The sequence below is a fragment of the Lissotriton vulgaris genome, chromosome 8, assembly GCF_964263255.1.
Source record: "Lissotriton vulgaris chromosome 8, aLisVul1.2, whole genome shotgun sequence".
NCBI lineage: Eukaryota > Metazoa > Chordata > Amphibia > Caudata > Salamandridae > Lissotriton > Lissotriton vulgaris.
The window spans coordinates 153,149,698-153,165,565 of record NC_141696.1 but is presented as its reverse complement, the minus strand read 5'-3'; the positions used below and the strand labels follow the sequence as shown (position 1 = coordinate 153,165,565).

General features: G+C 47.5%; 10 non-coding genes across 10 annotated transcripts; all 10 read left to right on the top strand.

Moving 5' to 3' along the window:
• The first annotated feature begins 461 nt into the window (after positions 1-461).
• On the top strand, positions 462-544 carry TRNAL-CAG (transfer RNA leucine (anticodon CAG)). The gene has a single exon. It is a non-coding gene; the product is annotated as a tRNA-Leu (tRNA).
• Positions 545-2,832: 2,288 nt separating this feature from the next.
• On the top strand, positions 2,833-2,915 carry TRNAL-AAG (transfer RNA leucine (anticodon AAG)). Its single transcript has one exon. It is a non-coding gene; the product is annotated as a tRNA-Leu (tRNA).
• A 2,014-nt stretch (positions 2,916-4,929) lies between these two features.
• On the top strand, positions 4,930-5,012 carry TRNAL-AAG (transfer RNA leucine (anticodon AAG)). Its single transcript has one exon. It is a non-coding gene; the product is annotated as a tRNA-Leu (tRNA).
• A 1,025-nt stretch (positions 5,013-6,037) lies between these two features.
• TRNAL-UAG (transfer RNA leucine (anticodon UAG)) lies at positions 6,038-6,120 on the top strand. The gene has a single exon. It is a non-coding gene; the product is annotated as a tRNA-Leu (tRNA).
• Positions 6,121-7,027: 907 nt separating this feature from the next.
• Positions 7,028-7,110, top strand: TRNAL-AAG (transfer RNA leucine (anticodon AAG)). Its single transcript has one exon. It is a non-coding gene; the product is annotated as a tRNA-Leu (tRNA).
• A 1,024-nt stretch (positions 7,111-8,134) lies between these two features.
• TRNAL-UAG (transfer RNA leucine (anticodon UAG)) lies at positions 8,135-8,217 on the top strand. The gene has a single exon. It is a non-coding gene; the product is annotated as a tRNA-Leu (tRNA).
• Positions 8,218-9,124: 907 nt separating this feature from the next.
• TRNAL-AAG (transfer RNA leucine (anticodon AAG)) lies at positions 9,125-9,207 on the top strand. The gene has a single exon. It is a non-coding gene; the product is annotated as a tRNA-Leu (tRNA).
• Positions 9,208-10,231: 1,024 nt separating this feature from the next.
• Positions 10,232-10,314, top strand: TRNAL-UAG (transfer RNA leucine (anticodon UAG)). Its single transcript has one exon. It is a non-coding gene; the product is annotated as a tRNA-Leu (tRNA).
• Positions 10,315-11,221: 907 nt separating this feature from the next.
• On the top strand, positions 11,222-11,304 carry TRNAL-AAG (transfer RNA leucine (anticodon AAG)). The gene has a single exon. It is a non-coding gene; the product is annotated as a tRNA-Leu (tRNA).
• A 1,024-nt stretch (positions 11,305-12,328) lies between these two features.
• On the top strand, positions 12,329-12,411 carry TRNAL-UAG (transfer RNA leucine (anticodon UAG)). The gene has a single exon. It is a non-coding gene; the product is annotated as a tRNA-Leu (tRNA).
• The last annotated feature ends 3,457 nt before the right edge of the window (positions 12,412-15,868 follow it).

The following is a 15,868-nucleotide window of genomic DNA, read 5'->3' as shown; positions in this document are numbered from 1 at the left end:
GCATAGGACCCATGTAAGAGCTCATCTGGAAGAGTCATGCTCTTGTATGCCCTGGCCAGACAGGCCATGCAAATATGGAAGAATGCCTAGCATCTGGTAGACAGTTGGACTCCAGCACACTTACGGCAATTTCCTCAGGGCTGTGATCAGGGGCTGCTTAGATTTGCGTATTCCACCCTATGTTGTGACATTGAAATTCCTTGTTGAATTTGCTTTAGCTAGCCAAGAGGTGGCTGTTGATTCAATTTCAAAGCAGCTTTGGGCCGTTCAAGTGGCTGGTTAATAGCACTTTCTCTTTGTACGCCTTAAAGGTCTAAAGAGTTCTTCATAGGTACTGCTCTCTATGGATTGTTCAAAGATCTGTTGGAAGTACTTATAATAGGATAAATAAATTGAGGGCGTGCCTTTTCGGTACCCCACTTGCATGGCTGTCTGGCCTGTGGAAGGTTCCACAAATGCAAGTCAGGATGGCCGAGTGGTCTAAGGCGCTGCGTTCAGGTCGCAGTCTCTTCTGGAGGCGTGGGTTCAAATCCCACTTCTGACAATTGTGTGTTTACTCTACTTTTTTCTTGAGAGAGAAAAAATCAGATCATTTCCCTCACATGGGCTTATATGGTTGTCTACTTGGAAAAGTGCAGTGAGTTTTTTTCTTGCTCTAGCCACTCATGACCTAAGATGTGTGCTTTTTTTGGTTCACAATATCTTTCCCTCTCTGTAGATGATCAAGCAACATGTGGTCAGGATGGCCGAGTGGTCTAAGCGCTGTGTTAAGGCCGCAGTCTCTGCTGGAGGCGTGGGTTCGAAACCCACTTCTGACCAAACTTTAAGTCCATTTTGTCTCTGAGTTCTTTTAGAATCTCAGCTAAAAATTGGCAGTGCATATAATATCTGAATAAGTAACAAACTTCAGTTTCAACTGCAAATGAATTTGCCCAATTCTGTCTTCAAGCTCGTATAATATTCTTCTAGCACTCGTGGTGTTTTATGTGTTTTTTGGGGGGTGCTTAAAAAGTCCCTTTTATTAATGAAATGGGTTACATTCAGTCTTGTGATATTTTTGGTTTCCAATAAGTAGATTGTTAATTTTATGTAACCTTATTTTCTAATGCTCCATTCAAGAGATGTTTCCACTATGAAATGCAGAGCAAGGGGAAAGAGCACAAGTGATAGAGCGAGTGAGTGAGCAGGGGTGTTGAGGAAGGAGAGAATGAAACAAAGACAGAGTGAGTGAACGGCAGGTAGGCCTAGAAGAGGAGACTAGAAGTGAAGGCGATATACTTTTCCCTGCTTTTGACCTCCAACCCATCCCAAACCGACCACAAACGTACCATCTATGCAACGTTGGTATGCAGAAATTCACGCCTCAGCCAGTGAGGGTGAGTCCCAGGCCAGGGGCTAGAGAGCAAAAGACTGCATGTGCTCAGACTTTCCCTGCTAGGGACAGTTGATCTGAAACAAGGTGTGCTCTCTTGTATCCAGCAAGGATCTAGAAATCCTGCATGAATCTGCAAGGCACAATGACAGCATATATTTGCATAATATGCCCCACCTTCTGCCTTCCTACTTCCTGTGCAGTAGTTGTTTGTGTAGAGAGAGAGGTCGCAGGCAAGGTAATTTTGTGAGTAGGATACAGGACCCTGAATAGCTGGTGAGAGGTATGAGGTATTCTAAAAGCATAACAATTGTACACCGGTGAAATGAAATGCTTTCACATGTGATCTTCTGTGTTTATTGTCCTGTGCATAAAGTTGCACCTTGTGTTTGAAGGTTTAAATTATTTCAGGCTTGCATGGAGGCAGAAATTTCTGAGTGACTTTTATACATTTCTTAAGAATCTGCACTGTCAGGATGGCCGAGTGGTCTAAGGCGCTGTGTTTAGGCTGCAGTCTCCTCTGGAGGTGTGGGTTCGAATCCCACTTCTGGCATGACTTTTGGAGATATAATCTCCTTTTTGAGGTTAACATCTGATGGAAGTTGCATCTGTTGGTCTTCACCTGGGATGTGATTCCGTCCTCATCTAGTCAAGAGAGCTGGGGTTTCTCATATATTTCGGTTGTATAAAGTCTTGCTGACAAAGTGCAGTCCTTACTATATGAGCATAGGACCCATGTAAGAGCTCATCTGGAAGAATCATGCTCTTGTATGCCCTGGCCAGACAGGCCATGCAAATATGGAAGAATGCCTAGCATCTGGTAGACAGTTGGACTCCAGCTCACTTACTGCAATTTCCTCAGGGCTGTGATCAGGGGCTGCTTAGATTTGTGTATTCCACCCTATGTTGTGACATTGAAATTCCTTGTTGAATTTGCTTTAGCTAGCCAAGAGGTGGCTGTTGACTCAATTTCAAAGGAGCTTTGGGCCGTTTAAGTGGCTGGTTAATAGCACTTTCTCTTTGTACGCCTTAAAGGTCTAAAGAGTTCTTCATAGGTACTGCTCTCTACGGATTGTTCAAAGATCTGTTGGAAGTACTTATAATAGGATAAATAAATTGAGGGCATGCCTTTTCGGTACCCCACTTGCATGGCTGTCTGGCCTGTGGAAGGTTCAACAAAGGCAAGTCAGGATGGCCGGGTCGTCTAAGGCACTGCGTTCAGGTCGCAGTCTCTTCTGGAGGCGTGGGTTCAAATCCCACTTCTGACAATTGTGTGTTTACTCTACTTTTTTCTTGAGAGAGAAAAAATCAGATCATTTCCCTCACATGGGCTTATATGGTTGTCTACTTGGAAAAGTGCAGTGAGTTTTTTTCTTGCTCTAGCCACTCATGACCTAAGATGTGTGCTTTTTTTGGTTCACAATATCTTTCCCTCTCTGTAGATGATCAAGCAACATGTGGTCAGGATGGCCGAGTGGTCTAAGGCGCTGCGTTAAGGCCGCAGTCTCTCCTGGAGGCGTGGGTTCGAATCCCACTTCTGACAAAACTTTAAGTCCATTTTGTCTCTGAGCTCTTTTAGAATCTCAGCTAAAAATTGGCAGTGCATATAATATCTGAATAAGTAACAAACTTCAGTTTCAACTGCAAATTAATTTGCCCAATTCTGTCTTCAAGCTCGTATAATATTCTTCTAGCACTCGTGGTGTTTTATGTGTTTTTTGGGGGGTGCTTAAAAAGTCCCTTTTATTAATGAAATGGGTTACATTCAGTCTTGTGATATTTTTGGTTTCCAATAAGTAGATTGTTAATTTTATGTAACCTCATTTTCTAATGCTCCATTCAAGAGATGTTTCCACTATGAAATGCAGAGCAAGGGGAAAGAGCACAAGTGATAGAGCGAGTGAGTGAGAAGGGGTGTTGAGGAAGGAGAGAATGAAACAAAGACAGAGTGAGTGAACGGCAGGTAGGCCTAGAAGAGGAGCCTAGAAGTGAAGGGGACATACTTTTCCCTGCTTTTGACCTCCCACCCATCCCAAACCGACCACAAACGTACCATCTATGCAACGTTGGTATGCAGAAATTCACGCCTCAGCCAGTGAGGGTGAGTCCCAGGCCAGGGGCTAGAGAGCAAAAGACTGCATGTGCTCAGACGTTCCCTGCTAGGGACAGTTGATCTGAAACAAGGTCTGCTCTCTTGTATCCAGCAAGGATCTAGAATTCCTGCATGAATCTGCAAGGCACAATGACAGCATACATTTGCATAATATGCCCCTCCATCTGCCTTCCTACTTCCTGTGCAGTAGTTGTTTGTGTAGAGAGAGAGGTCGCAGGCAAGGTAATTTTGTGAGTAGGATACAGGACCCTAAATAGCTGGTGAGAGGTATGAGGTATTCTAAAAGCATAAAAATTGTACACCTGTGAAAGGAAATGCTTTCACATGTGATCTTCTGTGTTTATTGTCCAGTGCATAAAGTTGCACCTTGTGTTTGAAGGCTTAAATTATTTCAGGCTTGCATGGAGGCAGAAATTTCCGAGTGACTTTTATACATTTCTTAAAACTCTGCTCTGTCAGGATGGCCGAGTGGTCAAAGGCGCTGTGTTTAGGCCGCAATATCCTCTGGAGGCGTGGGTTCGAATCCCACTTCTGACATGACTTTTGGAGATATAATCTCCTTTTTCAGGTTAACATCTGATGGAAGTTGCATCTGTTGGTCTTCACCTGGGATGTGATTCTGTCCTCATCTAGTCAAGAGAGCTGGGGTTTCTCATATATTTCGGTTGTATGAAGTCTTGCTGACAAAGTGCAGTCCTTACTATATGAGCATAGGACCCATGTAAGAGCTCATCTGGAAGAGTCATGCTCTTGTATGCCCTGGCCAGACCGGCCATGCAAATATGGAAGAATGCCTAGCATCTGGTAGACAGTTGGACTCCAGCACACTTACGGCAATTTCCTCAGGGCTGTGATCAGGGGCTGCTTAGATTTGCGTATTCCACCCTATGTTGTGACATTGAAATTCCTTGTTGAATTTGCTTTAGCTAGCCAAGAGGTGGCTGGTGACTCAATTTCAAAGCAGCTTTGGGCCGTTCAAGTGGCTGGTTAATAGCACTTTCTCTTTGTACGCCTTAAAGGTCTAAAGAGTTCTTCATAGGTACTGCTCTCTATGGATTGTTCAAAGATCTGTTGGAAGTACTTATAATAGGATAAATAAATTGAGGGCATGCCTTTTCAGTACCCCACTTGCATGGCTGTCTGGCCTGTGGAAGGTTCTACAAATGCAAATCAGGATGGCTGAGTGGTCTAAGGCGCTGCGTTCAGGTCGCAGTCTCTTCTGGAGGTGTGGGTTCAAATCCCACTTCTGACAATTGTGTGTTTACTCTACTTTTTTCTTGAGAGAGAAAAAATCAGATCATTTCCCTCACATGGGCTTATATGGTTGTCTACTTGGAAAAGTGCAGTGAGTTTTTTTCTTGCTCTAGCCACTCATGACCTAAGATGTGTTCTTTTTCCGGTTCACAATATCTTTCCCTCTCTGTAGATGATCAAGCAACATGTGGTCAGGATGGCCGAGTGGTCTAAGGCGCTGCGTTAAGGCTGCAGTCTCTCCTGGAGGCGTGGGTTCGAATCCCACTTCTGACAAAACTTTAAGTCCATTTTATCTCTGAGTTCTTTTAGAATCTCAGCAAAAAATTGGCAGTGCATATAATATTTGAATAAGTAACAAACTTCAGTTTCAACTGCAAATTAATTTGCCCAATTCTGTCTTCAAGCTGGTATAATAGTCTTCTAGCACTCGTGGTGTTTTATGTGTTTTTTGGGGGGTGCTTAAAAAGTCCCTTTTATTAATGAAATGGGTTACATTCAGTCTTGTGATATTTTTGGTTTCCAATAAGTAGATTGTTAATTTTATGTAACCTCATTTTCTAATGCTCCATTCAAGAGATGTTTCCACTATGAAATGCAGAGCAAGGGGAAAGAGCACAAGTGATAGAGCGAGTGAGTGAGAAGGGGTGTTGAGGAAGGAGAGAATGAAACAAAGACAGAGTGAGTGAACGGCAGGTAGGCCTAGAAGAGGAGACTAGAAGTGAAGGCGACATACTTTTCCCTGCTTTTGACCTCCCACCCATCCCAAACCGCCCACAAACGTACCATCTATGCAACGTTGGTATGCAGAAATTCACGCCTCAGCCAGTGAGGGTGAGTCCCAGGCCAGGGGCTAGAGAGCAAAAGACTGCATGTGCTCAGACTTTCCCTGCTAGGGACAGTTGATCTGAAACAAGGTGTGCTCTCTTGTATCCAGCAAGGATCTAGAAATCCTGCATGAATCTGCAAGGCACAATGACAGCATACATTTGCATAATATGCCCCACCTTCTGCCTTCCAACTTCCTGTGCAGTAGTTGTTTGTGTAGAGAGAGAGGTCGCAGGCAAGGTAATTTTGTGAGTAGGATACAGGACCCTGAATAGCTGGTGAGAGGTATGAGGTATTCTAAAAGCATAACAATTGTACACCTGTGAAATGAAATGCTTTCACATGTGATCTTCTGTGTTTATTGTCCTCTGCATAAAGTTGCACCTTGTGTTTGAAGGTTTAAATTATTTCAGGCTTGCATGGAGGCAGAAATTTCTGCGTGAGATTTTATACATTTCTTAAGAATCTGCACTGTCAGGATGGCCGAGTGGTCTAAGGCGCTGTGTTTAGGCCGCAGTCTCCTCTGGAGGTGTGGGTTCGAATCCCACTTCTGACATGACTTTTGGAGATATAATCTCCTTTTTGAGGTTAACATCTGATGGAAGTTGCATCTGTTGGTCTTCACCTGGGATGTGATTCCGTCCTCATCTAGTCAAGAGAGCTGGGGTTTCTCATATATTTCGGTTGTATAAAGTCTTGCTGACAAAGTGCAGTCCTTACTATATGAGCATAGGACCCATGTAAGAGCTCATCTGGAAGAGTCATGCTCTTGTATGCCCTGGCCAGACAGGCCAAGCAAATATGGAAGAATGCCTAGCATCTGGTAGACAGTTGGACTCCAGCTCACTTACGGCAATTTCCTCAGGGCTGTGATCAGGGGCTGCTTAGATTTGCGTATTCCACCCTATGTTGTGACATTGAAATTCCTTGTTGAATTTGCTTTAGCTAGCCAAGAGGTGGCTGTTGACTCAATTTCAAAGCAGCTTTGGGCCGTTCAAGTGGCTGGTTAATAGCACTTTCTCTTTGTACGCCTTAAAGGTCTAAAGAGTTCTTCATAGGTTCTGCTCTCTATGGATTGTTCAAAGATCTGTTGGAAGTACTTATAATAGGATAAATAAATTGAGGGCATGCCTTTTCGGTACCCCACTTGCATGGCTGTCTGGCCTGTGGAAGGTTCCACAAATGCAAGTCAGGATGGCTGAGTGGTCTAAGGCGCTGCGTTAAGGTAGTAGTCTCTTCTGGAGGTGTGGTTTCAAATCCCACTTCTGACAATTGTGTGTTTACTCTACTTTTTTCTTGAGAGAGAAAAAATCAGATCATTTCCCTCACATGGGCTTATATGGTTGTCTACTTGGAAAAGTGCAGTGAGTTTTTTTCTTGCTCTAGCCACTCATGACCTAAGATGTGTGCTTTTTTTGGTTCACAATATCTTTCCCTCTCTGTAGACGATCAAGCAACATGTGGTCAGGATGGCCGAGTGGTCTAAGGCGCTGCGTTAAGGCCGCAGTCTCTCCTGGAGGCGTGGGTTTGAATCCCACTTCTGACGAAACTTTAAGTCAATTTTGTCTCTGAGCTCTTTTAGAATCTCAGCAAAAAATTGGCAGTGCATATAATATCTAAATAAGTAACAAACTTCAGTTTCAACTGCAAATTAATTTGCCCAATTCTGTCTTCAAGCTCGTATAATATTCTTCTAGCACTCGTGGTGTTTTATGTGTTTTTTGGGGGGTGCTTAAAAAGTCCCTTTTATTAATGAAATGGGTTACATTCAGTCTTGTGATATTTTTGGTTTCCAATAAGTAGATTGTTAATTTTATGTAACCTCATTTTCTAATGCTCCATTCAAGAGATGTTTCCACTATGAAATGCAGAGCAAGGGGAAAGAGCACAAGTGATAGAGCGAGTGAGTGAGAAGGGGTGTTGAGGAAGGAGAGAATGAAACAAAGACAGAGTGAGTGAACGGCAGGTAGGCCTAGAAGAGGAGACTAGAAGTGAAGGCGACATACTTTTCCCTGCTTTTGACCTCCCACCCATCCCAAACCGACCACAAACGTACCATCTATGCAACGTTGGTATGCAGAAATTCACGCCTCAGCCAGTGAGGGTGAGTCCCAGGCCAGGGGCTAGAGAGCAAAAGACTGCATGTGCTCAGACGTTCCCTGCTAGGGACAGTTGATCTGAAACAAGGTCTGCTCTCTTGTATCCAGGAAGGATCTAGAAATCCTGCATGAATCTGCAAGGCACAATGACAGCATACATTTGCATAATATGCCCCACCTTCTGCCTTCCTACTTCCTGTGCAGTAGTTGTTTGTGTAGAGAGAGAGGTCGCAGGCAAGGTAATTTTGTGAGTAGGATACAGGACCCTAAATAGCTGGTGAGAGGTATGAGGTATTCTAAAAGCATAAAAATTGTACACCTGTGAAATGAAATGCTTTCACATGTGATCTTCTGTGTTTATTGGCCCGTGCATAAAGTTGCACCTTGTGTTTGAAGGTTTAAATTATTTCAGGCTTGCATGGAGGCAGAAATTTCTGAGTGACTTTTATACATTTCTTGTGACTCTGCACTGTCAGGATGGCCGAGTGGTCTAAGGCACTGTGTTTAGGCCGCAGTCTCCTCTGGAGGCGTGGGTTTGAATCCCACTTCTGACATGCCTTTTGGAGATATAATCTCCTTTTTCAGGTTAACATCTGATGGAAGTTGCATCTGTTGGTCTTCACCTGGGATGTGATTCCGTCCTCATCTAGTCAAGAGAGCTGGGGTTTCTCATATATTTCGGTTGTATAAAGTCTTGCTGACAAAGTGCAGCCCTTACTATGTGAGTATAGGACCCATGTAAGAGCTCATCTGGAAGAGTCATTCTCGTGTATGACCTGGCCAGACAGGCCATGCAAATATGGAAGAATGCCTAGCATCTGGTAGACAGTTGGACTCCACCACACTTACGGCAATTTCCTCAGGGCTGTGATCAGGGGCTGCTTAGATTTGCGTATTCCACCCTATGTTGTGACATTGAAATTCCTTGTTGAATTTGCTTTAGCTAGCCAAGAGGTGGCTGTTGACTCAATTTCAAAGCAGCTTTGGGCCGTTCAAGTGGCTGGTTAATAGCACTTTCTCTTTGTACCCCTTAAAGGTCTAAAGAGTTCTTCATAGGTACTGCTCTCTATGGATTGTTCAAAGATCTGTTGGAAGTACTTATAATAGGATAAATAAATTGAGGGCATGCCTTTTCGGTACCCCACTTGCATGGCTGTCTGGCCTGTGGAAGGTTCAACAAAGGCAAGTCAGGATGGCCGAGTGGTCTAAGGCGCTGCGTTCAGGTTGCAGTCTCTTCTGGAGGCGTGGGTTCAAATCCCACTTCTAACAATTGTGTGTTTACTCTACTTTTTTCTTGAGAGAGAAAAAATCAGATCATTTCCCTCACATGGGCTTATATGGTTGTCTACTTGGAAAAGTGCAGTGAGTTTTTTTCTTGCTCTAGCCACTCATGACCTAAGATGTGTTCTTTTTTCGGTTCACAATACCTTTCCCTCTCTGTAGATGATCAAGCAACATGTGGTCAGGATGGCCGAGTGGTCTAAGGCGCTGCGTTAAGGCCGCAGTCTCTCCTGGAGGCGTGGGTTCGAATCCCACTTCTGACAAAACTTTAAGTCCATTTTATCTCTGAGTTCTTTTAGAATCTCAGCTAAAAATTGGCAGTGCATATAATATCTGAATAAGTAACAAACTTCAGTTTCAACTGCAAATTAATTTGCCCAATTCTGTCTTCAAGCTGGTATAATAGTCTTCTAGCACTCGTGGTGTTTTATGTGTTTTTTGGGGGGTGCCTAAAAAGTCCCTTTTATTAATGAAATGGGTTACATTCAGTCTTGTGATATTTTTGGTTTCCAATAAGTAGATTGTTAATTTTATGTAACCTCATTTTCTAATGCTCCATTCAAGAGATGTTTCCACTATGAAATGCAGAGCAAGGGGAAAGAGCACAAGTGATAGAGCGAGTGAGTGAGAAGGGGTGTTGAGGAAGGAGAGAATGAAACAAAAACAGAGTGAGTGAACGGCAGGTAGACCTAGAAGAGGAGACTAGAAGTGAAGGCGACATACTTTTCCCTGCTTTTGACCTCCCACCCATCCCAAACCGACCACAAACGTACCATCTATGCAACGTTGGTATGCAGAAATTCACGCCTCAGCCAGTGAGGGTGAGTCCCAGGCCAGGGGCTAGAGAGCAAAAGACTGCATGTGCTCAGACGTTCCCTGCTAGGGACAGTTGATCTGAAACAAGGTCTGCTCTCTTGTATCCAGCAAGGATCTAGAAATCCTGCATGAATCTGCAAGGCACAATGACAGCATACATTTGCATAATATGCCCCACCTTCTGCCTTCCTACTTCCTGTGCAGTAGTTGTTTGTGTAGAGAGAGAGGTCGCAGGCAAGGTAATTTTGTGAGTAGGATACAGGACCCTAAATAGCTGGTGAGAGGTATGAGGTATTCTAAAAGCATAAAAATTGTACACCTGTGAAATGAAATGCTTTCACATGTGATCTTCTGTGTTTATTGGCCTGTGCATAAAGTTGCACCTTGTGTTTGAAGGTTTAAATTATTTCAGGCTTGCATGGAGGCAGAAATTTCTGAGTGACTTTTATACATTTCTTAAGACTCTGCACTGTCAGGATGGCCGAGTGGTCTAAGGCGCTGTGTTTAGGCCGCAGTCTCCTCTGGAGGCGTGGGTTCGAATCCCACTTCTGACATGACTTTTGGAGATATAATCTCCTTTTTCAGGTTAACATCTGATGGAAGTTGCATCTGTTGGTCTTCACCTGGGATGTGATTCCGTCCTCATCTAGTCAAGAGAGCTGGGGTTTCTCATATATTTCGGTTGTATAAAGTCTTGCTGACAAAGTGCAGTCCTTACTATATGAGCATAGGACCCATGTAAGAGCTCATCTGGAAGAGTCATGCTCTTGTATGCCCTGGCCAGACAGGCCATGCAAATATGGAAGAATGCCTAGCATCTGGTAGACAGTTGGACTCCAGCACACTTACGGCAATTTCCTCAGGGCTGTGATCAGGGGCTGCTTAGATTTGCGTATTCCACCCTATGTTGTGACATTGAAATTCCTTGTTGAATTTGCTTTAGCTAGCCAAGAGGTGGCTGTTGACTCAATTTCAAAGCAGCTTTGGGCCGTTCAAGTGGCTGGTTAATAGCACTTTCTCTTTGTACGCCTTAAAGGTCTAAAGAGTTCTTCATAGGTTCTGCTCTCTATGGATTGTTCAAAGATCTGTTGGAAGTACTTATAATAGGATAAATAAATTGAGGGCATGCCTTTTCGGTACCCCACTTGCATGGCTGTCTGGCCTGTGGAAGGTTCCACAAATGCAAGTCAGGATGGCCGAGTGGTCTAAGGCGCTGCTCTAAGGTAGCAGTCTCTTCTGGAGGTGTGGTTTCAAATCCCACTTCTGACAATTGTGTGTTTACTCTACTTTTTTCTTGAGAGAGAAAAAATCAGATCATTTCCCTCACATGGGCTTATATGGTTGTCTAATTGGAAAAGTGCAGTGAGTTTTTTTCTTGCTCTAGCCACTCATGACCTAAGATGTGTGCTTTTTTTGGTTCACAATATCTTTCCCTCTCTGTAGATGATGATGCAACATGTGGTCAGGATGGCCGAGTGGTCTAAGGCGATGTGTTAAGGCCGCAGTCTCTCTTGGAGGTGTGGGTTCGAATCCCACTTCTGACAAAACTTTAAGTCCATTTTGTCTCTGAGTTCTTTTAGAATCTCAGCTAAAAATTGGCAGTGCATATAATATCTGAATAAGTAACAAACTTCAGTTTCAACTGCAAATTAATTTGCCCAATTCTGTCTTCAAGCTCGTATAATATTCTTCTAGCACTCGTGGTGTTTTATGTGTTTTTTGGGGGGTGCTTAAAAAGTCCCTTTTATTAATGAAATGGGTTACATTCAGTCTTGCGATATTTTTGGTTTCCAATAAGTAGATTGTTAATTTTATGTAACCTCATTTTCTAATGCTCCATTCAAGAGATGTTTCCACTATGAAATGCAGAGCAAGGGGAAAGAGCACAAGTGATAGAGCGAGTGAGTGAGAAGGGGTGTTGAGGAAGGAGAGAATGAAACAAAGACAGAGTGAGTGAACGGCAGGTAGGCCTAGAAGAGGAGACTAGAAGTGAAGGCGACATACTTTTCCCTGCTTTTGACCTCCCACCCATCCCAAACCGACCACAAACGTACCATCTATGCAACGTTGGTATGCAGAAATTCACGCCTCAGCCAGTGAGGGTGAGTCCCAGGCCAGGGGCTAGAGAGCAAAAGACTGCATGTGCTCAGACGTTCCCTGCTAGGGACAGTTGATCTGAAACAAGGTCTGCTCTCTTGTATCCAGCAAGGATCTAGAAATCCTGCATGAATCTGCAAGGCACAATGACAGCATACATTTGCATAATATGCCCCACCTTTCGCCTTCCTACTTCCTGTGCAGTAGTTGTTTGCGTAGAGAGAGAGGTCGCAGGCAAGGTAATTTTGTGAGTAGGATACAGGACCCTAAATAGATGGTGAGAGGTATGAGGTATTCTAAAAGCATAAAAATTGTACACCTGTGAAATGAAATGCTTTCACATGTGATCTTCTGTGTTTATTGTCCTGTGCATAAAGTTGCACCTTGTGTTTGAAGGTTTAAATTATTTCAGGCTTGCATGGAGGCAGAAATTTCTGAGTGACTTTTATACATTTCTTAAGACTCTGCACTGTCAGGATGGCCGAGTGGTCTAAGGCGCTGTGTTTAGGCCGCAGTCTCCTCTGGAGGCGTGGGTTCGAATCCCACTTCTGACATGACTTTTGGAGATATAATCTCCTTTTTCAGGTTAACATCTGATGGAAGTTGCATCTGTTGGTCTTCACCTGGGATGTGATTCCGTCCTCATCTAGTCAAGAGAGCTGGGGTTTCTCATATATTTCGGTTGTATAAAGTCTTGCTGACAAAGTGCAGTCCTTACTATATGAGCATAGGACCCATGTAAGAGCTCATCTGGAAGAGTCATGCTCTTGTATGCCCTGGCCAGACAGGCCATGCAAATATGGAAAAATGCCTAGCATCTGGTAGACAGTTGGACTCCAGCACACTTACGGCAATTTCCTCAGGGCTGTGATCAGGGGCTGCTTAGATTTGCGTATTCCACCCTATGTTGTGACATTGAAATTCCTTGTTGAATTTGTTTTAGCTAGCCAAGAGGTGGCTGTTGACTCAATTTCAAAGCAGCTTTGGGCCGTTCAAGTGGCTGGTTAATAGCACTTTCTCTTTGTACGCCTTAAAGGTCTAACGAGTTCTTCATAGGTACTGCTCTCTATGGATTGTTCAAAGATCTGTTGGAAGTACTTATAATAGGATAAATAAATTGAGGGCATGCCTTTTCGGTACCCCACTTGCATGGCTGTCTGGCCTGTGGAAGGTTCCACAAATGCAAGTCAGGATGGCCGAGTGATCTAAGGCGCTGTGTTCAGGTCGCAGTCTCTTCTGGAGGTGAGGGATCAAATCCCACTTCTGACAATTGTGTGTTTACTCTACTTTTTTCTTGAGAGAGAAAAAATCAGATCATTTCCCTCACATGGGCTTATATGGTTGTCTACTTGGAAAAGTGCAGTGAGTTTTTTTCTTGCTCTAGCCCAGGGGTCTCCAACCCTGGTCCTGGCGAGCACCTCCCAGGCCGGATTTTTGGGATATCCACATCTGGGGAATCACGGTTCGATCCCCGGCGCCGGCGGCAGATCAGAGTGCCCAGGACTGGGTCCGCGGGTCCCGGGCAGTCCTCCCTTTGGGCGTCCGGGCCTGAGAGCTCCGGTGGTCCACCCCGCGCCTGAGGCCCAGCCGGGGTCCCGGAGCCCTGCCTTGCGTGGGCAGGCAGGCAGGAGCCCTACCGCGAAGGCTCGGGGTGGGAAGCACTTTAGATCCCAGCCATCTGGTCTCACGCAATGCTTTCCAATGGGGCGACCAGGTGGCCGGGGTTCCCTGGAAGTCCCGATGAGGTGCCATTTGCCTCCCCGATCCCAGCGAGGGCTCCAGGAGGTCGGGTACTTTCGCGCCTTGGGTCCCCTCTGTCACCTCATGTGCACGGATTAAAAGAAAAGAGGGTAATTTTCCTCCGGATTACTAGGGAGAGGGTCAGTCAGACCTCCGTGTGGTCTGGTGATTCTGAATCAGGGGAAGGCAGGACACCCCTCCCAGGCTGGTGAGTGGGACTCCATGATTGGAATAGGCACTGAGGCGAAAATTATCAGTTCTGTGGGATTTTGAGCCCAAGACCCGCCGAGACGGGGAATCGAACCCTGGTCCCGGGCTAGACCTCTGCATCAGGGTCTGACTCGCTAACCATTGAGCCACACTTCTCCACTGCATGGCCGAGTGCCCGGGACGGGCCTTCACTTTCGCGTCCGCCCTGCAGATGGTCTTTCCTGTCCTTTGCCACCGCGGACGGTATTTCCCGTCCACCATCATAATCGGCCCCATCGTCCTGGCTATGTTAAGGGTGACCCGTTAAGCCTGGGGTAAATTAGGATGGCGGATGGTCTTTCCCGTCCGCCGCGGACAGACGGAGGCAGGCAGGCAGGCAGGCAGGAGCCCTACCATGAAGGCTCGGGGTGTGAAGCACTTTCGATCCCGGCCATCTGGTCGCACGGTACCGCTCGGGCATCTGGTCGCACGCAATGCTTTCCGATGGGTGCGACCAGATGGCCAAACTTCCCTGGAAGTCCCTATGAGGTGCCATTCGCCTCCCGGATCCCAGCCAGGGCTCCAGGAGGTCGGGCACGTTTGCGCCTAGGGTCCCCGGAGCCTCACGGTGCGCACTTGTTCCCAGAAAGCGGGGTAGCCTTCCTCCGGATTACTAGGGACAAGGTACTCTGGGACCCCTCTCGGCCTAGAGGTCCTTAGCCGGCAGCATGGGTGGGCCAGGATGTTGCCCCAGCCCCGGGTCCGTTCCCGGGCCTGCCGCGTGGCAGGAAGCCCTGGATGGGGTCCGGGAGGGCCCGGGGAGGTCTCTGCGCCTCCGGGCTCCCAGATGGGTCCAGGGGCCCGGCCGGGCCCCGGGTCGGGTGCCACGGCCCTGGGCCCGGTCCCCCGGCCTGCCACACTGCCAAAGGACCAGGACGGGGTTCCGTCGTGCCCGGGGAGCCTCCCCTCGCTCGGCTGAGTTCAGCAGCTACGGCCGGGGCCCCTGAGGGCCCGGGGAGGGCGGCCTCCCCATCCCGGGCTCTGTCCTTGGTCCTGCTGCGTGGCAGGGTGCCTGGGACGGGGTCCGGAGGGCCCGGGGAGGCTTCTCCTGCGCCTCCGGGCCCGGGAGCCCCGGCTGGCTCCAGGGGCCCGGCCGGGCCCCGGGTTGTGTGCTACGGCCCTGGGCCCCATCCACCGACATGCCACACTGCCAAAGCCCCGGGACGGGGCTCCATTGTGCCCAGGAAGCCTCCCCTCGCTCGGCTGAGTTCAGCAGCTCCGGCTGGGGCCCCTGAGGGCCCGGGAGGGCGGCCTCCCCATCCCGGGCTCTGTCCTTGGTCCTGCTGCGTGGCAGGGTGCCCGGGACGGGGTCCGGAGGGCCCGGGAAGGCGTCCCCTGCGTCTCCGGGCATTAGAGCTCAGGCTGGGTCCAGGGGCCCGTCCGGGCTCCGGGTCGGGTGCTAGGCCCTGGGCCTCCGGCCCCCAACCCACCCGTTCCCTGGTGCCAGCTCACTTTTTTGTTGGGGCACAGAGTGACATAGGCTGGCTTGACTTTCGTGCCCGGCCATCTGGTCTCTGGGATCCCCTCGGCCATCTGGTCTCTGGGATCCCCTCGGCCATCTGGTCTCTGGGATCCCCTCGGCCATCTGGTCTCCCGGATCCCCTCGGCCATCTGGTCTCAGGATCCCCTCGGCCATCTGGTCTCCAGGATCGCCTCGGCCATCTGGTCTCCCGCAATGCTTTCCTATGGGGGCGACCAGATGGCCGAACTTCCCTGGAAGTCCCGATGAGGTGCCATTTGCCTCCCGGATCCCAGCGAGGGCTCCAGGAGGTCGTGTACTTTCGCGCCTTGGGTCCCCTCTGTCACCTCAAGTGCACGGATTACAAGAAAGGGGGGTAATTTTCCTCCGGATTACTAGGGAGAGGGTCAGTCAGACCTCCGTGTGGTCTTGCGATTCTGAATCAGGGGAAGGCAGGACCCGGGCATGCCCGCCGGGGCCCCCAGGGGCCCGGGTACGTACCTGCCGCTCAGCCCCCTTGCCGATGGGCCTTTTCCTCCGAGTTTGCTCAGGCAGGCCTCCAC